A 25272-nucleotide genomic window follows, 5' to 3' on the forward strand; every position below is an offset into this window, starting at 1 on the left:
CTTAATTGAGTTGCCCGTATTTTTAGCAGCCAGCTGCATTTATTATAAAATTAGCTGAGGCAGATTATTAATTTTTTTTCGAGCTTGCAACTTTTAATAAAAAAACTAGTAAAGCACTAGGCAAGCAAATTAAAATAGAGAACTAAAAACTAAATCTTAAGTCGCTATAAAAGGGAATATAAAGCATATTTGACAGCATTTAAATATTGCAATTTAATTTATGAATAAAGCTTATCATTTTTATTAAGTTTTAAATATCAAGTTTTATTTTTAATAGAATTTGCGGTAGCTAATTATAAATTTGTAATAATATTAGTATTAAAATTTACAATAAAATAAGAACTAAAAGTCAATTTATTATATTTATGATGAAAACGTATTAATAATATTAGAATTTCATTCATTCATTTATTATATTATTACAATTTGTTCAATTTATGATTAAAACTTATTAAGAATATTGCAGTCTATTAGTATAACAATTTACAAACGTATAGAACGTATAGAACTAAGAACTTATACTTATATCAATAAAAGCTTTAAAGTGTTAAAAGAATATAGCATATAAAATGTTCCACAGTATTTACTATATAAAAATACTGCGAACAGGAAATACTTTTAAATCAAATTTTCAGTTGAAAAGCAATTCATAAACTAAACATTTCATTAAATTTTATGATTTATTCAATTTATGATTTAAGCTTTACTCTGAAATGTTAAAAAAGAAAAATACTGTAAACAGGTAACAGGCATAACATATTATATGTATGTATAAACAAATTATGTGCCATAAGATTTAATGAATGTTTAATCACTTGGGCAATCAAAGCACAAGACAGCTACATAAAATGTAATTTATTTGAAAATTCTATATTATCTAAGCTCAATGGCAACTTTGTATTGCGACACATTTCCATTAGGTGCAAACCTCGAAGCCAAAGCTTTCGGCTGTCACTTTCAGCTCGTGTCATTTTGTGGGTTTTTTGTAGTAGCTTAAATTGTGGCACCGAACACGAGGTTGGCAGCTTCCAAACCATTTGAGTTATTTAAACTGCGCTTGCGGTTAAATTAACGCGATTTATATGAATTTATCGCACTGCTTTTCCGCCATTTTTCACCCCCTCGCATTTTGTGTGCTTTTCTTTTTTATTTTATTTTTTGGGAGCGGGGAGGACAGTCGCATTTTAGTTGACTTGTTTCCATTGCCATTTCCCATTTTCCCCTTACGTTGAATTGGCTTTGTTACGCGACGAAAAATGAAATTTTGCCGGGCTTTGTTGAAGGTCCTTTTCGCCTGATACCGTTGAAAATCTTGAGGATTTGCATGCTTTCAGCGTGATTTCTGGCTTCATTCCGTGTTCTACGTGAGCTGCCGCATCGATTTATTGTCTTTGTCTACCCCGCCATTTCGCCGACGTTTTGTTTTGTTTTTTATTTTCTCTTTTTTGCTTGTGGAGGCCAAAAGCGTGGCACACTCGCTGCCGTATTTGCCGTATTATAATATTATAATATTGATTCCCTTCAGGGCCTACGAAACTTCGATGTGTCACGAGGGCAGCCTTGAGGCCATGCGATTATATAGCCTCGGGGCGAAATGCAATCAATAAATTGCTTGAATATTTCATCTGTTCATTATTAAAACGAAAATTATGTTAACTACATACATACATATATTGCAAAATTGCCAGACGGTTCAATTAGCAATGCGAATTCGAATTCGACACCAGAAACAATTGCAAAACCTCAATGAATTTCAGTTCAACGCGTTCTGTATTACCAATTATGTGTGTAAATCCATTTTGGATTTTTGCTTTTTGCCATTTGACATTTTCCTTTTGGCATTTACCGTTTATCAATTGGCATTTCAGAAAACCTTTGTCCTTTTATCAAGACCTCAAGTGAGAGTTAATTTTAAATTTTCCGGGCATACCATTGAAATATATATATTATAAATGAATTCAACGTGTATTCCCTTAGGAATTATTTCGACTTTTACGATAATTTAAATTTGATAATCAGACAAATATTGTAGAAGACATTTTAGAATTTTGTATGGGCAAAAAGTTTATGAATTTTGTACAGAATTGTATGCAATGTCATTTCTCAAAGCTTCAAGTGAGAATTACCTTTAAATATTAAGGATAAATTAATAATACATTTATTTATTATTATTCATTTAATATACTAATTTAAATTTTTAGAAATCATTTCAACTTTTTATGAGGATTAAATTTTGATATTCAGTAAAAGTTTCTTAGAACTGCATTTATTTTTCATTTAATACTATTTCAGATTTTATAATTATTTTTGTCAACGTTAAACTTATTTGTATACTATTTATTTCTCCCATATTAACCCTTCAATTGCCCCCTCAGGCCTGCCACGCCCATTATAACAAGCCACGCTTGTTGGTTCAACAAATTGTGGGATTTGTTGTTCCCCTGACATGTCATTCGGGGCAATACACGTAATGCTCGTCTATTGAACTGTGTGATTTGCGCGATTTACAGCTTAAATGCAATTATTACGCATACGCCACATGTTACCCGATTTGCATTGTGTCACATTCGCATGCAAAGAGTAAATTCTGTAATTCACTGGAAATTATCATTACGAATTTCGCAAATTGACAAAAACTTTTCCATTGCGAAACGAAAGCCCTCCAAATTGGTAATTGCATTAAATAAACCATCTAATTATACATTGATTTATATCCATGTTCATGCCCTTAAGCTGAATCGAAATCCAACTCAATTTATCGAATTGCAGCCATAAATCTGCCAAATATTACTGAAAATTAGAACACATGTGAACTAGATAAAAGTACAATGTAATTATTTCATAGGTAAGCGATTATTTTCAAGGATTAATTCAACTTGAAACTGCCAAAATTATTACCAAAAGTTTTGTCATGATTTATTTTGTTTTGTATATATTTCTAATAAACTTTATAACTTATGGCTCTACGGTATTCATTTAGATTATTTATTATTTGAATGATTTATAATCAATTTATTATTTAGCACGTTCTTGTAATGATTTAAGATATTATAATATGATTAGCACTCAACAAATTTTTAAATCTTGATGGAAGGAGCTATTTTGCTTTAATAATATTATTCCCCTTATAATAGTTATTTCAAACTAATAAATTGTTTCGAATTTTCAAGAAGTCTTTCAACAACTCTTTTAGATTACTAAAATTTGAAAACATTAATATATTAAATTAGTTGATACATTTAAGTTGCTTGGTTGATACTCAGCAAAAACTACGAGGACTCAATGTTAAAATTGTGCTGACTGTCTGAGCTTTGATTGCTTGTCAGCACACACAGATATAGATAAAGCCATAGACTATACTATATTAGTAGGTAGAGCAGACATCAGCAGAAATCCGCTGCAAAAAAAAAGGGGCTGCAAGAGGTAGCAAAACAAACAAAACAAAACAGAACAGAACAGCAACGACTTGAGCAATAGAAGAAACTGCAATCATTGGGGCAGACGTGGCACCAAAGTTGCAACAAATCTGCAGATGCCTCCAGTAATGCGCCGCTATACAAAAGAAAGCAAACAAAAAGCAAAGAACTGAACTGAACTCAACTGAACTGAACTCAACTCGACTGAACTGAACTGGTCAGGGATTAAGTGCGCTTTCATGTCCATCATTTAGAAAATGCCTGAGATTAGTTGTGTTGATGCGATGTCGAGCGATGTGAGCTAAAGATGGAGCCAAAGATGTGGAGGCAAGTTGCAATTGGGGTTGCCTTTTATCTACAACTGGCTGCAGGATTTGTCATCTATCAGGTGGCAGTTGCCAGCTGCCAGTTGCCAGTTGGAAGTCGTCGTCAGTTTGTCAGTTTGTTGTCTGGCTGCGTTTTTCATACTGTTGCTTCTTGGCTTTGCTAGCCAATTACTTAGCCAGCAGCAAAATACAGGGGTAGACGATGCTGTGTTGCTCGTCTTTAAAGAGTTCGCTGCAAATTAAAATGTGCATATTTTATGAGATTTTCTCTTGATTTTTTTGTTGCACTCCCCTCGTTCAAGTTGGAAATTCGATTTTGTTGCTTTGGCGAACTTTGCTGTTTGTCATTGAGCTTAAATAGAAAAAGTTTCAAACATAATCACACAGTTCGCTCTCACAGATTCTCTCCTCTTGCGACTGCAGTCCATTTCGCTGACCCCTCAGCAATACAACTCCCTCTGCCACGCCTTCACTCCTCCACTCCCTTTTCCTTTATCGGTTTCTCTATCTTTGTCGACGTCTCTGGCTGTCACTTAGCGTGGCGCTTGTCGTAAATTTCAGTGTAAGCTTTGCTCTCATTATAACTCGGCAACACTTTTGCCTGCTTTAATGAACAGCCTGACGAGCGTACAGTGGGTCAAACAGTTATGGTATCGATCTATAACTTATATCTGCTTTATATTCATTATGCAAATTTACTACAATAAATTTAAGTTATGAAGGCAAAGCTTACCATTTCACATTCTATGTGAATCTGTCAGAAATTAAAATTTTTTGATTTATTTATAATATAATATAATATAATATTTTACACTGAACTGTTTAGATTCATTTACTTAAAGTATAAAAATAAAATTTGTTTAAAGTAAGTTTTCTTTTTTTTTTATAAGTTTAATAATAATTCTCCAGAAATTTATTTTTTTCAGAAATTTGAATTATTTTAAAATCGAATTGGCTCTTATTGCACAATAAACATTCTCTAAGCAGACATCTTTATTAGCATTATCAGCATTTTATTTTTATTTTAGAGCTTTCATAGAAATATCGCCTCTTTGAAGATTTATTTTTCCTTTAACAGACAAGAAGTATCCAACTAAAAGAGTTTTAATTAATATTTTATTTTTCTCAATTTCTTTAATTCTTTCTTAGTTTCATATTTTTTTGTTGCACTATTTCTTATTCACTTTTATTTTAGGTTTTTAGTATATTTTATTTCCACTTTTTTCAAAATGTTTACCTGAACATAAAAATTTTTCATGGTAGAATGAACTTCGTATTTTTCATCACAAATCAAATATTATTATCGATAAACAATTAAAGACAAACCCATAAGCTGATGTTGCAGCAATAAAAAAGTGCTTGGCAATTGCATAAAATTGCACCACTGTGCGTGGGAGTTGTGGGGGCATGGTCGGTGGAGGCATCATCATTATTGCTGCACGTTGCTGCTGCTGTTGCTGTCATCATCATCAAAAACAGGAGCCGAGCATCAACTGCTGCTGTTGCTGTCGCTGATGTTGCTGTTGTCGCTGCTGTCGCTGACGATGCTGTTGCTGCTGTTGAGGCAAGTGTTGGTGCCGTTATTTCGCTTGACTTTATCGCTTGGCAGTTGGCAGGACCTGCCGCTGTGTATCCTGACAGACTCTTCTTCAGAGAGAGAGAGAGAGAGGTAGATAGAGAAGGGGAAGGTTGGTAATCAGTGTGCTGCGCGACAGCAGCAACAAATGAATCTTGACGGCAGCAAAACATTCAGCGTTACACATTGTCGACTTTTCTTTCAATTTTACTGCTGGAATTATGCGAGCCGCTGTCAGCATCAAATGATATTGTTGCTCTGATTTCTTTCGTCTTGTTAGTTAATTTATTTATTCAAAACAATACCAAAAAAAAATAAATAAAGAAAAGGGTACTTTTTGGTCAGTTTTCCCTTTTTATGGATTTTGTCGCCGTCTGCTTCTAATTTGTGTAATTAAATTCAACGCTTGTTAATATTTATTTAAATATGTATTTAGGGGCCTTTAATGCCAAACGGAGAGTGAAATTAAGTTTCCTTTGAAAGTCGACGAGCAGCTGCCGAAAGGGATTACTTTGCTGTCCATATCTGAAATTTACAGTTGAGCGCACTTAATGAGCTTTAATGGATTTTATTGCACAACTCGCAAAAAGCGTTATGAAGCTAATTAAACACACAAACTGCCTTCAACTACATCAAAAGCATTTCCTTGAATATTCTGCCAGTTCACATCTTGAATATTTTAACGATTTAGGCGCTCGGTCCTTTGGTAGCTGTCGCCTTGACCATTTTCAAGGCCAGCCTAAAAGTATGCAACAACCAAGGCCAATGTCACGCGAACAGTTGCACAACTGTTACTACCACTGAACGTTATCAGCTCGCTGCACTTATCGATAACTGCAGCCCTACTCTCATTAGCCTATCGATCTTTAGCTTATTACAAAATTAATTTTCATAAAATTAACAAATTCCACTATTGACTATAAAAAACGCATAGTTTGAGTTTTTGTTGTGAAAAAAAAATGGTATGTGCACATTAGTGAGAGCACCAGAGTGCACCAATAGCACCCAGCAACACTCTCAAATCGTAATGGCTCTCACAGTGTTGCCACCTTTACGCAAGCTAAACGGCTAAATGCACCAAACTCTTAGGTCAAACGGTAACATTGTTTAGTGCAAAGTAATAATTAAAGTAAAGTTACTTAGGTCTATGATATTTTTAAGTATTTAAAAAATATTTTTAACAAATACTACATCCAAATTGTTTGTTTGCAATATTTTCTCATTAGCCGAATTTACAAAACTGCTAGATTTAGCTTGAAAACAATTGTAGTGACAACACTGCTGGTTGGTCGTGGCCAATTTAACACTGCGCCGTCGCCGTCGCTCACTCTCAGACCACTGGCAGTGCTCAGTTCCAATTGGAAGAACGGGCGAGCAAGACGCGGTGCACGACCAAAGCGTTGTTCAAAATAAAACAAATAATAATCTTTCGCCTTATTTTTTGCGCACAGAAAGTGCAGCAAACGCGTACGCATTAAAAGAAAGCAAGGGCTTATTAAAGTAACGGCATCGCTTGTGCTTGTGGGCGTGTGTAGTGAAAATGGATGAATGAATTGGTGCCAAAACAAAGAAAAAGTCAAAGACAACAGCAAAAGCATTAAGAAGCAGCAGGCAGCAGCAGCAACAGCAACAAAAAAAGCACGTACTTGAGTGTTGCTTGCCTGTGTGCGTGTGTTTGTGTGCGCGTGTGTGCTTCTGTTGTGTGTGAGGTCTTTGCATACGTGTGTGCGTGCTCAGAAATATTGCTTAACCCAGCAAAATAATCATGTAAAATTTTCAAGCAAAAAATAAGTTCATACAAAGCCAGAATAGAGAAAACACGTGAAAATTGTGAAAAACACAGTGGTAAATATATGGTGAAAGTGCATCAGCTGAAGCAGTAGCAGCGAGCGAGAAAATAGCTCGAAAAGAGATACAGTGAAAAGCAAATTTTGCCAGCGTCTTCTCTTTCTCGCTCTCTCTATTTTTCGTTTGCATTTGTGTTTGTTTTCATTTCAACAACAAGAGGTGTTAAGTGGAGCCTGTAACAACAACAGGGAGAAATGTAAGTTGATAAATTTTTTTTGTGTAAATATATTTGAATTAAAGACTGCTAAATAATAGCCAAATGTCGTCATCGGCCAATACGTTTGTGTTCGTTGCCAGCTTTATACTCGTTGCGCTTGCAAAACTTTTGTTGTTTGATTTTGTTTTTTTTTTTATTTGTTGTGTTTCATTTTGTCTCAATGGCCGACGAAGACAAACGCAGTCTCAGCTCTCAGCTGGTTCCAATTGGAGAGCGCGAGCGCGTCGGAGAGAGCCAGCTAGAGATGACAGATGTTGTTACTATATTACCGCAGTCACTGCTTATTGCAATGCGGACCACAGAAATACAGCAACTTTATATTTGTAATGCAAAAATTTGTAATAACAAAATAACTGAAATCATCGAAAGAACTTTAAATGTAAGATTAATATGGCTGAGTGTAAATCAGTTACAGTTTAGCAATCACTGTTTCACTTACTTGCGCAGCTCTGTTGAACGTGACTGTGAGAGCGGCTCTGATTCGCTCTCAGAAACAAGCGTCAGCTGTGCTGTTCTGCCCTCTTCGTATTGTTGTTGCTGTTGTGGTTGTTATTGCTGTTGCGCGGTTTATTTAGCACGTTTTTTTGAACGAAAATAAAAATAAATAAGCAAAGTGCGAATGGGAGTGAGTGCGACAGTCGTCATGGTGTTTAAATAAAGTCTGTTAATTGACTTTGCATTTGTATCCGTAAAGTTTTTAACAGCAGCGCGCCAAATAAACAGATTGAAAAATAATTTACAATTTCAGTTTTGAAGAATATTCGCAAATAAAAGCAACTCAAGTGTAAACTAAAGTGCACAACATCAATAACAATCAACTAAAATGAAGGCACAAGTTTCGAGTAATTGCAATAATACAATAAGTTTTCATTATGCTTTTGGTAGCAAAAACACAGCAACAACAACAATTCACCTTGCTCTTTTTCTCTCTGAGGAGAACAGAGTTGCCAGATTGTTGACAATTGTGCGAAATTAGTTTTGAACCGCATAATAATATAATTGTCCATTAATCAAAGCAACATAAAACTGCTGATTCAGCTGCATAAATTGCACATCTGATTCATATGTATATGTACATATAAGTAAATCATTCAGATAGACACAAACATGTATTAATAGTTTCAAATTTGGTGCACGCTACGCTTGGACTTCAGTTGTGTTTAGTTGTCAGTTGTTGACATTGAATTTGAATTGCTTTAGTGTGTGTACACACTGCAAACAAAAAAAAAACGTTAAATGTGTGTCTATACACACACCGTACGTACATATACATACATATATATAAATACTTGTATATATTGTTTGTTGTTTATATATGGATGTTTTTTTAATTACATATTTAATGCTCTTGTTGCCGCTTTTAAGAGCCACTCAAAGTGCAATAAATGCTCATGAACCCCCCCTCTGACCAGTTTGAAATGCTTGCTGACGCCGGTAGTCGCACTAACCTCCCTCCTCTTGCCCCCTTCTCCAATTGCACTTGGTCGCCATTGGCGCCAGCCGCGGCTACTGCTCTCTTTAAATATAATTGTTCATGTTAATCAGTTGCTACTATTTTATTTGCTGATTACACTGTGAATTTTACACTTGTGTTATTGAATTTTTGGTTTTGTTGATACACTGAGTTTACTCACGCACCGCACAGCTACATATACATGTATGTATGTATGTGCGTAAACATTGGCCAGTGTGTACTCATTGTATGTATTTCCTTTTTCCGTATTTCGTTTTTCGTATTCGATGAATCTTTATGTGTCGACAGCTGTGTTTGCGGCGCACCTCAAATGACCCTCAAGTCATTTCTAAAGATTTTCATTTGGTGTCTACATATAGAAAATCAATTATGAGATTTCATTATAAATCCTAAATGATAAATATTTAAATTCGATAAAACTGTTTGTGTTAATACTAAGAATCGATTAATAAATTCATAGAATAATGGATTGAGTCAGTTGCGGACTGAACTAATTGACATTAGTTAGCTATGAGGTATTATTTGAATATTGTTTATTCCTTTATTATAAATTTCTATATATATTTTGAATGATTTTAACATTGGAATACGGCAATCTCTTTTTGAAGCATATTATTTATCCGGTGCTACATATACATACATACATATGTATGTATATTCTCCCGAAACTTTTTTATTTTATTTATTCCTTTGTAATCATCGTTATAAAACATTTATTTTACTCATTCTTTTTACATGTGTTTCTTCGATTTTAATTATTAATAGAAATTAGCATATTAATTGATTGATTGGAGACAGACAATTTCAATTAGTTTTCTGTCGACAATTTAATCTGATTGAGTCCAAATTATAGGTTCTACGAACCACTGTCTAAGGTCAATCACATGTGTCATACTGGTAATCAGATAAACCTTTTAATTGTAATTGGAAATGACCAGCATACGAGCAAGGCTCGTAATTGGAATAAAAATAAAATGAAATTGAAATTGAAAGGGCCCAAAGTACCGACACGAACTGCCATAATACGAGAATTAAAATAAAATCACAGCGAAAAAACTTGAAAAACCTCTGGCAATTAACTGTTGACTAGTTCGAAAAATCGCTTAATTGAGTGGAATTTTCTGCGTAAAGATTTTCTAATTAATCTTTTGTTTATCAGTATATTGAATATATTTTTATTAGTGTTTTTATTATTGTTGCACAACTCTTTTAGATGACTTCTTTATCATAATCACCGCTGCTAAGGTCGAATTAGCCATAAAGCAGCTGCTGAAGCCGGCAAAATAGACGTTGGTGTGTGTGAACAGTGTGTACATATGGAAATGTGCAAAATAAATATGTTGACAGTAAAGCTGTGTGTACACACATAATCTAAAATGGCGACGCGACTTTGTTTATATTTGAACGCTAAAAATAAAGCTGGGAGCAAACTAATCTCTAGGGAGCACATTTGACTCCATGGAAAGAACAAAGTGACACGAGTTCAACGATAATTTAATTTGTACAGCAACTTAAAAATTGGTAATAAAAATTGCTCAGTCAACGGCGACAGAATGAAGCATTCGTAAGAAAGTCAAAAAATGGAAGTCAGTCAGTCAGTCAGCCGGTTAGTCAATCGGCAATTTTCTTGCAATAGGAAAGAGAGACAGAGCTGAAGAGACCAAGAGCGAAAGAGAAAGGGAGACGGCATGCGTCTGGCTTTTTTGTAAAAGCAAAAAAGATAAAACAAAACAAAAAAATCGTCGACGAAGACAAAAATTATAAATTTTAACCTCAAAGTTGTTGTCTATTTGTATTTGTTGCTTATTTTTCGACTTAATGGTCATGCAAGTTGTTTTTTTCATTATTGTTGTTGCTGTTGTTGTTGTTGTTGTTATTGCTGCTGCCTTGTGGCCGTCTCAACGTTTGTACGTCAGCTTCAACAAACGGGTTTTCGACCGAGTAAACAGCAAAAAAGCAAAAAAAAAAACAACAGAAACTGAAGAAATATAAAAGCCGCATGGCGTTGCCAATCGGTTTTTAGACATTGCGTTGCCGCAAGCCCTGCACCACCCTGTACACCCCCAACAGCACCCTGTGCTGTGCCTCAAGAGCCTAGTCGAGAGGAAGTTGGCACATAAACTATTTACAGCTGTTTCTTCTTTTTATTTTATACTATGTATCTGCTTATTTTTTTTTGTTTGGGTTTTTAAGCAACTGTTGCTAGTATTTGCTATTTGCTTTTAACTTTGCTGTAATTTATTTGTTTTTTCTCTCAACGTTTTCCCATTTGTTTCTTGGGCTGTTGCTACGTTTTAATCAATGCGAAAATGAATGCATGAGAGACAGAGAAAGAGAGATAGAGAGAAACGTAGATTATATTATTATTTATTTGTCGTATTTACCGTTTGCGTTTATTTATTGTTCTGCCATTAGCGCATGGAGAATTTAAATTTCTAATTATTTTCATTAAAAAACAATATGTTATTGCAAATATATTCAATTGTCAGTACGATCGTTTTATTCTCTCGATAGAATTTTGTTGTGGGCGTTCTGAGAACACCTTTTTAAAAACGTAATAATATTGTATAAGCTCTATTGGTTTAAGGAATTAACTCTTTTTGTTAACGATTTGTTTGTTTGTTTATATTGTTGTTTCATCATACTTAAGCTCAATATTTATTGCGTCAATCTTAAATATACTATATATGTATATACTTTTTTTTCTAGATATATGCAGTTAAAAGACTTGAATTAATATTTCTAAATGTCTTTTATACTGCCAATTATGACAATAATGTTAACTCATCTAGGCAACTGTCCAAACAAGCTTGGCAAACTGTGTATTGGCCCAGTTCAGAAGCTGTTTAACGAGCTGCCAACTAAAGATGAATTAAAAACACTAAAGCCAACATAAGGAAAATTGTGCAAGAACTTGAAAACCATGAAAATGAATCGTTTGTTGGTTTCTTTTGATCTCAATTAGCGAAGTCGTTGCTAGAATCTTAATGTTTAATATGAACTTGCAGTTGAGTTCCTTATTGTTGTCAGGTTTCTCAAACTTTTAATCAAATGCAAAGGCAACTGCAATAATTAAATGTAATTGAGCTTAGGAGGCAAATTGATAGGCACTTAAAGTCGCGAATCTATTTATATTTAGTATAATTAAATGTCGAATCAGATTGCTCGCTGTGCTCAAACAACAAACCGTGTTATCGCGCGTCAACAAGGTTGCTTTACTTCTCTTCCAATAATAATAATAATAATAATAATACATACTAATAATGATAATAATAAAAAATATACTATATATAGTTTTCGACTTGCAATAAAGTTTTGTGCAGAGATAAACAAGATATGAATAATAAGGTGTTATTCCTTAAGTTCTTATCACTGTACAGATAATGTATCTTATCAATGTATCTGTATCTACAGCTGTAGTTGTAGCTGGTATATCATTAAGGCAATTGCTGCCAGTCGAACTGAGGCCAAATGTGACCGAAAGTCGTCTTGGCCATATTTCCAAACAACCACACACACACATACACAGACAGTTTTTCTCTGCAATTGCCTCCACTTTGGGGCGTTCTTCCTCGTACCTCTCTGTGCTTTCATTTATCATCATATTTCTTGCATTTACCGCACATTTCACCAACAGCAACAAAAGCAGCAGCAGTTGTTGTCGTCGTTTGCTGACCGTTTTTGGTGTCACTTACGAGTTGTTCTGGTTGTTGTTTTAGTTGTTGTTGTTGCTGCTGCTTGTGGTCGGCAGTCGACCCACTTTTGGCAACTGCCAAACCATTTCTCATTTCTCGTAGCAGGCTCAGGCACAAATTCAAACAAATGCATTTTACAGCTCTCTCGACCAACTTTAGTTGGCCCAAAACTGCATATACAGCTGCTGGCCATATGTGTCTGTCGCTGTGTGTGTGTGTATGTGTGTATTTGTGTTTGTGTCTCGTATCTGTTACGGCTAAAGAAAGCCGCTCGTTCGTTTGCCATTCGCCACTCGCCATTCGCTCTTGGCACTTGGCTTTCACTCGAATCACGTTTTTGCCTCCCAGCCTCAGCCTGTCTCCTGCTTTTCCAAACAACCCACAGCTGTCAGCCTCTTACTACCAGCCACTCCTCTCTCACCTCTCTCCCCCCCTGCCTGAGGACTCTCCTGGCCCATTACTCTTAATGTTCGGGTAGGTATGAACTTTATTGCATCGCATGCCATTATACAGATGCTGTAAATATTTTTCGTAGCGGTCATAAGTACGCGTTGAGTATATGACAGATACAAAGAAACTCACACACATACACACACAGCACACTCACCCTATACACTCCTCTATTAACAGTAAATGCTTTTTCGCCCCAACAGAAAATTCCATTCTACGAGTTATTTCATCTCTTGCTGCATTCTAGTTTTTTCCTCTTCTGTTTTGTTTTGACTTAATGGAATGTATATCATCATATGATTGCCACGCCCCCGCCCAGTTACGCCTTTGTCCTGTCATGCTCGTGATTTCATTTATTGGATTTGAAATTCATTTTCATTAAAATCAACTTGTGACTGCTAAATAAGTGGCAATTGCTTGATTAGATTTTCAGTTCCATTTTCATTCCGATTCCAATTGCGATTGCGATTCTCATTCTTATTCTTATTCCTATTCCCATTGCCTGGGGCAGTTGTGCTTAATGTATAAAATGCAAAATATTCTGATCAAAAACATAAATATTTTATTCATTATTTCTTCTTTTCGATTATATAAAACGAGTTGCCAACACGCGAACGCGAGGCTTTGCCTCTGCCTCAGAATCCAACTAAATCACAGCACCACTCAAATGCTTTGATGTATTCCTGATCCCGAGCTCTCTACAAAACAGCATTTGCATACGTCGAGCAAATGTTTAATCTACACTTTCATTAAGTGTTTTGCAATACAATATTTCAATCAATGCAGAAATAGGCACTCTCCGCTTACTGTCAAGATTTATGGCATTCATATTATTGAAATGCGTCACGCTGAACGTGTTTTCTGTTTTGTGCTGAAACAGGAAAGCTCAGCTTGATTTCTGAGGCAGGCATATTTAATAAGGTAAATGCTTGTTCTATACTTAACCCGAAATATGTATATTAAGAATCTAGCTAAAGAAACAAAAAAAGTTTGTTATTTTAAAATTGTATAGTTCTATTTTTGTAGTACTATTTATCAAGTTTTTAAAGGTTTTGTTTACATATATAAATATTATATTGAAATCAGCGCAGAAAACTTTTTTTTTATCGTGGATTTTTTCATTCTTTTTGATGTTTTCAAACTTCATATGAAAAGAAATTTTAAAATTAATATAAGATATGATTCTTATTTTACTACAAATTGAATGAGTAACTTTTAAAAGCACTTTTATGAAATTATCTATATTTTTTTTTTCTTTTCTATCAACTTTTTCTGATAGCACTTGTCTTTTTTTATAATATTCAGTATAGTATATAAATTCATGATGATATTTTCTACGTATTTATACTTCCTGAGTAATTCTCTGTAAATAGGTTATTAGGTTCGCAACAGCTGGGCGAGAACCAAACTCGTGAATAATAAAAATAGTAAATAATAAATGTGAAATAATATTTATTTAAAATAAGTTGAAGTGCACTCTCGGCTTGTGTCGAGTGAATCATGTAGTATGTTAAGTATTTAAATTAAATGTCTGTTTGTGTATTTAAATTTCCCATTTTCAATTTGCATTTCTTGTTTTTTCTCGATTTATCTGCAAATCGATTGTAAAGCTGCATTTGCGTTTAATTTGATTTGAATATTGTTTAGTTATTTGCAGATTGTTTTTTTTTTTCAATCTCGTTTGTGTTTTTTCTTTTGCTTTTCAATTATTTGTTTCATGTGTTTTTCATACTAAGCCAACCCTCTGTGGAATTTTCATGGTACCGAAATGATTGCATGCGGTAAAAAGTGCCCATTAAATGCTTTCCAGCCACTGCAAATTACAACAAATGTGCAAAATCAACATTTGTTTATGGACTTTACAAGTTTTTGCGGTCGATTTTTGTTTTTATTTGCATTTCGGTTTTGTGTTATTTTGTTTTCGTTTTTCTCATTTTTGTTTTTTTTTTTTTGTGGGGCGTTGAATGGTTTTTAATATATAATAATAATCCTGTGCAAGTTTAAACAGTGTGCAAAAAATATTATTATTAAATTTGCATGCAGTAAAATGCAAAATAAACTTTCCATTTAGACCGCAAAAAGTGTTGAGCATCAAATATTCCACAGGAAAATTAACAGAGAAAAACTTTTAATGCTCGCAATTAAAAATGTTAACAATTAATGGGCACAAGGCTAATACTGGTTATTACACTCAACAATAGCACATAAATCGTTTAATCTATAAAATATATTGTTAACAATATGGATCTATGGGAGTTCTCTGACTTTAACTTTATCGCTGTTTGTTTTCATCATTCTACTTAGATTACATTTTATTTTTGGGTCAAAGTCAAGGTGTGATATTTATACTTTGTCTTTGTGTGTCAGTCTCTTTTTTGTATAGTTGCTTTTTCACAGTTGTGTAATATAATATTGAACAAAGAGTTCGTCTCTTTGTTGTATTGTTATTTTTAATATTAATTACGCTTTTTATAGCTACTCTGAAGATTTATTGTTTCCCATTCTTCATTGTTTTTTGCTGCTCCTTACTCTACTTAATTTAGTAACTTTATATTATTGAAATTTCCTGAACTAATAGCTTAAATTACTCGAAACAAATTGAGTAAATTGTTGAATTTTATTGGGTAATTTTTAATATATTAATTTCCTGTATGTAATGCGTCATATTTGAAAGGAAAAGTTGTGTGAAAATGTTGTTAGCAATTTGTTAAGCAATTGCTCTTAATGCTTTTCCATTGACCTGTCCAGATCAATTTCGATGGCTGCAAAAGTTTATCTACGCTGAAATACAAGTTTTGTCTAGTGCCCGCTTCGACCCGCATCTTGTGGCTTATCCATGACCATGACAAAGCATCGATGGCAAACTAAAGTTCCTTTTTAGCAAACTTGACATGAGAACCCTTAAATCAATTTGCGGCTATGGAAACAAGCGTCTCAGCTCTTAGCTCCTGGCAACTTTGACGGCTCTCAACGTTATTCAATTGCAGCGCAAAGTTTTTCAGCAAGAGGCTGGCAACAAAAATTGTTCCATTAATTGCTGAGCACAATGGAGCTGAGTGCGTCCGTCTTCCCCCTCTCCCGAAAAGCCAAGACAGGCGCCACAACAAGGCGTGGCAGGGGCAGAGACAGAGGAAAGAGGCTGGAACATTGTCGCCGCGTTCGCTGCACTTATAAATATGCAATTATGTGCTCGAGTCGAACAACATTGTGCTTGACGCTGCAGGCAGCGTAATAGTGTGGAGAACACGAGGGGAAGTTGGGGGAAGAAGCGTTGGCATTAACAAATCTTGTTACACAAAAGCTCTTTAAATATTTAATGATGCGCGCCATAAAGTGCAAGGCAGCCTGAAGTTTATTAGGCAGCCGATAAGAGAGTGGGAGTGAAAGAGATGGAGTAGTAAAAAGAGATAGAGTGAGCAGGGAAAGGAGCGAAAAAGAGAGCTGCCTGCAGCATGTGGACTGCAACTAATTAAACTACGAGACACACTTACAGCCCAACGCCCACTCGCCATGGTCTGCTTCTCTCTGTCTCTTTCACTCTTCCGCTCTCTCTTTCTCTCTTGCGCCACCGCAGATGTTGCCAAGTTTTAACGCGTTTATCTGAAGGCTCCATTTGCTGCATCCTTTTCGGCCAGCTGAAGTTACAGCTGCCTCGGTCGCTGCCTCTGCCTCTGCTGCCGTGTGTTGCCGCTGTTTGCTTAACAAGTTTGCCCATAAGTTGGCAACTCTGGCACATGGCATATACACACTTCTAGTGTAAACGCCCCCATGTAAACGCCACAGACGTTGACTTAAGTCCAAAGTCGTGTTGGCGGAACTTTTCCACCCCCCAAAAAGATGAAACGATAACTGTGAACTATTTTTGCACCATTCACATTAAATTTTATACTATAATAGATTATATATTGCTGATCAGTAATTTATTACATTCGATTACAACATATTTATATTACGTATGAGTGTAGTTTATTAAAGTTGATTTGCATTTCTAATGCTGCACGTGTGAACCAAAGGTCTCAGCTTCTTTTTTTTGCAGTCTCAGCTTGCCAATTAATTGTTCTTAATTATGCGCATTTATTAATAAAAAAAGTCAGGAGAAAGACAGAGAGAGAGAAGGGAGAAGAGAGCGTAGCTTGATTAAGTTGTTGGTGTCAATTGCCGGAATACGCCCATTAAACCGTTCTCAATTGCTGTGACAACACACAACTCTATTGATGGCAATTTATTGATGTAATAATATTCTATAGTGCTATAAACATTTTAAGCGGTATCTTTAAGTCGCTTATGCTTAGTTTATTCTACATGTTATTGCTACATTTTGTTGTCTTACTCTCTTGCCATAAAGCATTCTTTTTTACTCTTTCGCTCTTTGACTTTTTTGCTCTCTCTTTCGTGCGCTGTTTCTTGAGTGAATGCAATGAAGCGCAGCTAACAAAAGCGTTTTTGTATTCTACGCTTTTGTTTGTCTGCACGTGAGTGACTGCTGCCACTTCACTCTCCACCGCACTCACCCCTTTGTAGTCTGTTGTATTGGGGATCTGGGTGAATGCACTCTGCTGTTGTTGTTATTGTTGATGTTGTTGTTGTTGCGGTGTTGATGTAAAGGACCGCAACCTAAGGCTGACGCAACCCTCTCGCAACGTCAGCGTCGTGCTTTGACTTATGAATGCGCAGGTGGTGGCAACCCTATCGCCCTTCTCTTTCTTCTTCCTTGTTATGCGCTCATAAAAATGTATAAACTTAATAACCCGTTGGCAAAATGAGGGGCATCTTTATAACAACAACATTTTTGGAGCGGTTGTGGGGGGCGTTGGTCGAGTTGCAACCACAGCTGACCTTCCGGCTTTTGTTTGCGCTAAAATGTAAACGTTTATCGCTGTCGGCCTTTTTCGCATTTTCACCATTTTCGCAATACGCAAAAGACGCAAACAGCAATTTGTGCCCCAATCAACCGGAACTGTAACGATTTTTGCTTTTTTTTTGGCATAATTACTCGACGTCGCAACGTGCCACACAAAATGCCATAAATATTTTAGTGTCTGCCACTCGTAAAAGTAATCTAAAATATATGAAAACAAAGAAAATGTACGCGTCGCAAGATAAATGCACGACGCGTAGATACGCTGTAGGAAGTCTGATTATATACAACGATAGCTGGGAAAATTTTCTTACTAATGTAAGATTAGATATGATGAATATGATAAACGAAGGGGATTGATTGTATGATGAGGATACTATGTGGTATGTTTTGAAAAAGTTAATTCAACACTTCTTTTAATGTATTTACTTTGTTCAATTTAAAAAGATTATTTTAAATAGTTTCTATATAATGTGATATGTAGCATGAAAAATTATATTTGTTGTACTTCTAAAATATATATTTTATTATATCTACAATATTCAATTCAGTATTCTAAAAATACTAAATTTTTCTTATTGAAAACATTTCTTTTTATGTGGTATTTCATCCTATCAGAAAATATAGTTATCTTCACAAACTACCCTATTAAAGTGCACACTATTTATAGGGCATATTTTGCCCACAATCTCTTACTGTTATTGCCTGACTCGACTGTTTGCTGACCCCAATGCACCGCACCTTTCCGCCCATGGCAAGTTGGGCGCTATTCAGTTCCATTTGCCTTTACAAATCTGTTGACACTTTTGAGGTGCTGCGCAAAAACTTCAGTGCCTACCCCACCCATTGCTCCGCCTTGTGCCCCTCCTCTCACCTCTATAATGCGCTGCTGGCAATAAAAATACAAATAAATAAATAATAAAAATTTAAATTGCCGTGAGCTGAAATTTGCATATGAAATGATGAAAAATGCAAAAAATGCTGATGTTGTTTGGTGTCGATGTGTGCGCGAGTGTTTGGGTGTGTGTGTGTGTGTGTTGATACGCAATTGCCAGAAATTACTGAATTACAATAAGTGAGAACGGCATGAAAACAAAGGCAAAAACGCGTGGTCGGAATGCCTAATTGCAGCTGAACAATAACGCGCATACGCCGCGTTATCCATTTGTCCGTTGTGTTGGCCAACACAACAGTTTTTCTTTTGTTTGCGCGCTTTTCGATTCCCAGAGCAACAGCAGAAAAATCGCCAACGGCGAGCTAAAAATGAATAACTAATTGTTCCAATAATTCAACGACTTTTTGAATGCTCTGCAGTTATCAGAAATTTCAAAGATTCTTTTAAAAAATGTCATAATAAGCATTACTTTATAATATTAGGAAGAGCATTATATTGAGCATTGACCCTCTCTTTATATTAATATTAATTATTTAGAAGTGCTTTGGCATACGCAAATGAAGAACCATTATCATTAGAATTTGATGGCACGAATAATGTTTCACTTATTACCACAAACAAACAGATTAATATTAGCATTCTCATTAGCATTGTTTCGACATTGAGTCTTTGAATACTTGTCTAAACATTCTAAATATTATTCATTTTAGGATTATTATTGTTAATGTTAGCATTTTCTAAAGCACTTTTTCTACAATTGTTTTCTATTTTTATTGATATTATCATTACTATTGGAATTATCATTATTAATACAACCATTTTCCCAAGCATTCTCATATTTTTACCAAGTCTCCTTTTTTATTTTCATTGAAATTATCATTTACATATGGATTATTATTATTATATGCAATTTCCCAAGTATTCTCATATTTTTACTACAACTTTTTCATTGAAATTAGCATTATTTCATTGGCATTAGTATTATTATTATGCACAAACCGAGGGGAGGGGTCTTTATTGTATTGCCCTCAGGCAAACGTTGGTCTGGGGCAAGTACTATACAACTTTCACGAGTTTCACTGCGATCAGTGCTGCGATCACAAATGCCTTTCTCCTTGGTCGCTTCGCTTCGATGGATGCACTTGACTTGGTCGGCTTGGGAGAGACACGCAATGCCGCCGATAAAGATCCCAGATACATTTTTATTGACCTTTCAAGTGTTCGGCTGGGTTGACTGCACTGCGTACAACAAAGAAATCATGTGAAAAGCGGCGAGAAAGACATTAATTTTCATTTTACATTTTTACAAATGCTCGTCATATAATTATCCGCCAACACAACACAACAAAAGACAACACAGCGAGAAAACACAGCAATGAAGCCAGCCGCAATAATTAACCCAATTAAATTGCCAGTTTTATGCTGTGTTTACATTTAATCAGAGTTTTTCACGTTTCATGTTTTATTTTTTAATTTTTTCGTTTTTCAATTCTCAGTTTCCTGTTTCACTTTTCATGTTTGTTTGTTACTTTAGCTTGTTTTCTTTACATATATATTTATTTTTGTTTTAATTTTGTTTGTGTTTTCTACGGTGTTGGGAAAGGTTAAAGGGGAGCGAGAGAGGACCTGAGAGAGAGTGAGAGGGAGAGAGAAAGGAATGCAAAATCAAAGCTAATTAACTGAATTGCATTTCCGCTGAGAATTTTAATTAAAAAACAAGATATGCAGGCGATTTACCAACGTGACAAATACCCTACAAATAAATAAAATACAAATATTTGAAATATATGATTATTAATAAAATGCCATTCAAGCTTTAATGACAAATTATACAAGCTCAAGTCTGCAGAGTATCAGAATATCGATGCAAAAAAAAGTGTTGAGATACATTTGTATCTGTGACTAGTATTCTGTATCTGCATCTGAATCTGCATCAGATTGAAGCTGGTTCATTTGTGCATTTCAATTATTATTATTATTGCAAAAGCCCCTGACAGTGAACTTGTCTGCGGTTGATTTTCATTTGGTGTGTGCCATTTTTCAGAGCTTTGGCTTTTGTTTTCATTGTGTTGAGTCAAATTTATGCCACAGACTTGGGGCACCGAAGCGTTTCAAATAGCCACCGAAGGTTGCAACATTGCATAATCACTGTCTATGTCTGTTTTTTTCGTTTATTTTTATGTATTGGTGTTTATCTGTGTGACCGACAACTCACAGTCGAGCGTCTAGACCATTCTCATCGCACACATAAATACCAAAGATAAATATTTGTGCAGACTCATGCTCAAGCTGGAAACTGGTTTCACAAAAATATCTAATTTGGCACATTTGCTCAATGTTTTAGCGATCTTATCTGATTGCTGATAACTGATTTGAGTGATAAACAAAACAAAGGAAACTCTTTAAGATTTAGCACATTCGATACAAGTGTGTGTAATTAAAAATACCAAAAAAACTGAATCATGGTCACTATCTCAAATTAACGTTGATTAACAGCAACTGATGCGTAAATGTTGACACTTGACAATATACATATATGAAATGAGTCAGCTACAGGTAAAATTTACCTCTCGCTATTTGTTTTTAATTTAATCACAGTTTCTGATAGAGTTTGTTGATCGTGCAATAATTTTGATTCTGGAAAATTCTTATCAACTTTGAATAATTTTGTCGCTGATCTGCGAAAGGTGAAAATATGAATTTCAAATGAAGCATTTGCTTTGCTTTTTTAAGTTGATAATCAAACTGAATATTTATAGATGAATCTCATGGCAAATGCTAAGCTGTCGATAAAAAATAATTTATAATTAATAACGTACCAATTCAGCAAATCGTATGATTGCGCATTAAAGTTTAATTGTTGTCAGAAACAGCGAGTGCTTTTTTTCAGAGTTGCTGTGAATAATGATTCACAGTCAAATGAATCAAATGCATTAATCTTCATAACTATTCGAATATTATAAATTCAATGGCCACATTCAGCTGCGACTAAGTAGAAGCTTTACAATAACTCAATCAGTTGCCAATCGATGCATAAAATCAAAATCACAAAAAATACAAAAAAATGATATTGTGAAAAAAATTGCATTGAAAATTCAATGAATGTCTATGACGCAATTTTCGCACTCAATTTGGAATCAGTTTATGCTGCCTCCAATTTAACGATAGTCGTATAGTTATTGGTTTATATATCTGCTATATAGTACATAGTATATAGTTGATTATACATAGATAGACGTTGTTCCCAAGTGCAATGTTTTGCGTGCCTGCAATTGCAAATTGAAAACTGTTTCGGAGTGAATGCAATTGTTGCGTTAGTGTGAATATGAGTGCGAGTACTCGATGTATTGGAAAATGGGACTCTACAATTATTATTGGTTTTCGTTAGCCGTATTTATTGGAACTTGGTCAAAGCTAAAAACATTTATTTAATGACTTTTCGTGAGGCCTTAAACAAGGCTATCGCTTTTTTATGTGAGATGTCTGTAAACAAAACAAAACAAAACAAAGTGTGGGTAAAAATAAAGGGTATCAACGAGTTGAGTTACGGCTCAGTCGGTTTATAATCCATTAACAGCTCGCTATTAATTTATTTGTGAGTTTTCTCCCACATGTTTACGATTAGTTTTGGTTTTTTCGCTACGGCAAAAACCAAATTAAAATTTACAACTACACAAATATTTAGCCCAACTTTAATTAGAGTCGAAAATGTAATAAAAAAATAAGAGAGATTCAGTTGAGTATGCTCGAGTGTGAGATACCCGCTACACATTTTGAATATAGTAAAAGTGGGCGTGTCAGATTGTCAGCGAAATCAACTAACACCCGTAGTAATTCCCATCTCTCGGCTGTTGACGCTGATCACGATTATAGTTATACACTTTATGAGGTCAGAGATGCTTCCTTCTGAGTGTTACATGCCCTAAGGGTAGCGGGTATAAAAAGTGTATTCAAAATGCTCAAGGTGGGGGAAGGCCTTCAATGATTACGATCGCATTATTAGATATAAGTATAAGGTGTATTTCAATGCAATTGTATATACAATAAATCAGAGGGTCAGGTGCAATCAGTCGAGAACATTTGTGATTGCTTGCACAACTTGAGGAATTGGTTATCAAGTGCTCTACTTGGTCTTGTCTTGTCGCCGATTCGCATCAGCATCAATCAAAGCTGTGCCAAGTTGCTATTTGCTGTTCCAGTTGCTGATAAGACATGACACCTTGTTATTGCACGCCCACATAACGCCTCCTCCGTGTGTTCCTCCGGCTTTTGAACCAACAAATTGCAAATTGTCGTTGGTTGACTCGACTCAAGACTCAAGTCGTGTCGAGTTGAGTTGAGTTGAAATGACTTCCTCGCGTTCTCGTAATTCAATTAAATGCGACGTGAACTGACTGATAAATCATATTGTTATTACAGAAGCTTTGCAATCAGCTTTTGCCTTATACCGTGTATACGGTATATACTTAAGTATACGGTATATACTATACATTACTTATCGTATACTAGTGCATACTGCACTCGATAGTTCACTAATTAGACTTTGTGTTGTGTTTGGGTCAGAACCGGTTTTATGTTGGTTCAGAGTGTCTTAGGTCGTCAAGCGTTTGAGCAAGTCAAGCATATTTGATTTGAATTGACGGTGTGGAAGATTAATAGAGGATTAGTTGAACAATCGGTTAGAACTGGAATGCTAAATGTGCGGGTGCTAATGTGGCTCTGTCTACGCAGTATTAGAAATATGTGTATGAAGTTTAATAAATGCATATATGTATATTAATAAACTGAATGTATTAAATAGCTCTCATAGGAAATTCAGTTAAATTCAATTATTAACGAATTTCATTTAATAATATATTTCAAAATTTTAAAGTAGTAAAGTAGCAGTGATCAACGCTTTTAAGAAATTAAATATGGCAGTAAAGTAATTTTTATAAAACATAACATATAAGAATTACAATTACAAATGTAAAATATTTTTAAATTTTCTAAATGATTAAATCTCTTGAGATATTAAATTACATTTGTAATCCAATACAATAACTGATAATTTCTATACCTTAAAATAAATGTGGTGATTTTCTCGCCAAATAAAATTATAATTGATATGCTGACAAACTAAATATTTGATTGAATTTATAGAAAATAAAATGAAACTATTGCTGCATTCTACGAATGCTGCTCAATTTTGCTGCGTTTGCATGTTGATTACATATTGTTCTTTTCAATTTAGTTGATTGCATAGGAATGATGCGAATGTAATAATCATAAAATGTTGCAAATTGCTAACTTTACAAATTGCTAACTGATCATACATATTGTTATTCAATTGTCAATACTTACATATAAATGGCAGCTTTAACTTTATTTATTCAATTAATAAAATGCATTTTCTTTTTGCTTTCTCTCGTTGCAGGTACGTGGACTTAATCAGACTCTTATTAATGCGCTCGTATCATGTGAATAATATCAGGCTTATATTTGAGTATTTACCTTATAATTATCTGCACAAACTGAATGGCATTGTGTTTCAGGCATTGCATGCTTATGCTCACTGTCTGATGAAATAGGTTTACAGTAATGCCGAGAAACAATGCCTCCATTGTTAAGCTTTGCTTGCTGGCAAAACAATGCAAAATACCATAATTGATATTTTATCGCATCGCCGGCAAAAAAAAGTATTAATTACTACAATGGATCATTTGTGTGTGTGTGTGAGCCGTAGCTTTAATTAAATTATAATCATATATAGTGATAGAGAAAATGGATTTGCCGTTTAAGCGAAAACTTCAGACCAGAGAGGCTTTAAACTGAATAATAAAATAATAATCACATATAGTGATAGAGAAAATGGATTTGCCGTTTAAGCGCAAACTTCAGACAAGAGAGGCTTTAAACTGAAACCTTTATTGTTTTGTTCACAAATTGAATTACTTATTTGTTTGGATGGGCAAACATTTGTTCAAAATTCTGCACGCAAAATGCCTTAACATTCTGCAAAATGTAACAATTTGACTAAAATCTGTTAGCATAGTCAACACACACTCAGGACTTGTGTGTCCTTTGGTCAGCCTTGGACCACACCTCTTGTGGCTTTTGCACTGGAATCCCTTGTGTTGCTCTTCAAAAAGGGGGACACAACAAATGCTCTCATGCAGCAAAGACAAATTTCAGCAGATATTTTTAATGCCAGGGGTGGTTCTTAAAGTTGACAAGAGGTCGACAAATTTACACGCTTTCTGTTTTAGTTAAACACTTTAAAAGCGTTGTTAAAAAGTGGGTGTGTTTTTGATGTGGTATTTAAGATATGGTTAAGTGCAGTTTTGACCCGCTTTTTACGAAATTAGCTTTGCTTAAAGCCGTGGGCAGCTTTGGGTTAACAGACCAGTTTAAAACCTATTTTCGGTGTTTTATTGATCAATCATACAAAAAATTCAGTTTGCTTTTATTGTGCATACTCTGCAGGCATTTTAAATATTTTTATACCCATTACCCATACGGTAGAGGGGTATTATAA

The 25272-nt window shown here is 34.8% G+C and overlaps 1 protein-coding gene across 2 annotated transcripts in view; it reads left to right on the forward strand.

The window, feature by feature from the left end:
* LOC132789409 (myb-like protein AA) overlaps window positions 1-25272 on the forward strand; it is an 86466-nt gene that overhangs the window by 21429 nt on the left and 39765 nt on the right. Inside the window, exon 1 of one of the 2 annotated variants that reach the window (XM_060797405.1) lies at window positions 6667-7362. The exons of the other annotated variant lie outside the window; for it this stretch is intronic. The gene's annotated coding sequence lies outside the window, so the exon portion shown is untranslated. Of the gene's footprint in view, window positions 1-6666; window positions 7363-25272 lie in introns of those variants that run through there. 2 annotated transcript variants of the gene reach the window in all.

Source organism: Drosophila nasuta, chromosome 3 (genome assembly GCF_023558535.2).
Source record: "Drosophila nasuta strain 15112-1781.00 chromosome 3, ASM2355853v1, whole genome shotgun sequence".
Lineage (NCBI taxonomy): Eukaryota > Metazoa > Arthropoda > Insecta > Diptera > Drosophilidae > Drosophila > Drosophila nasuta.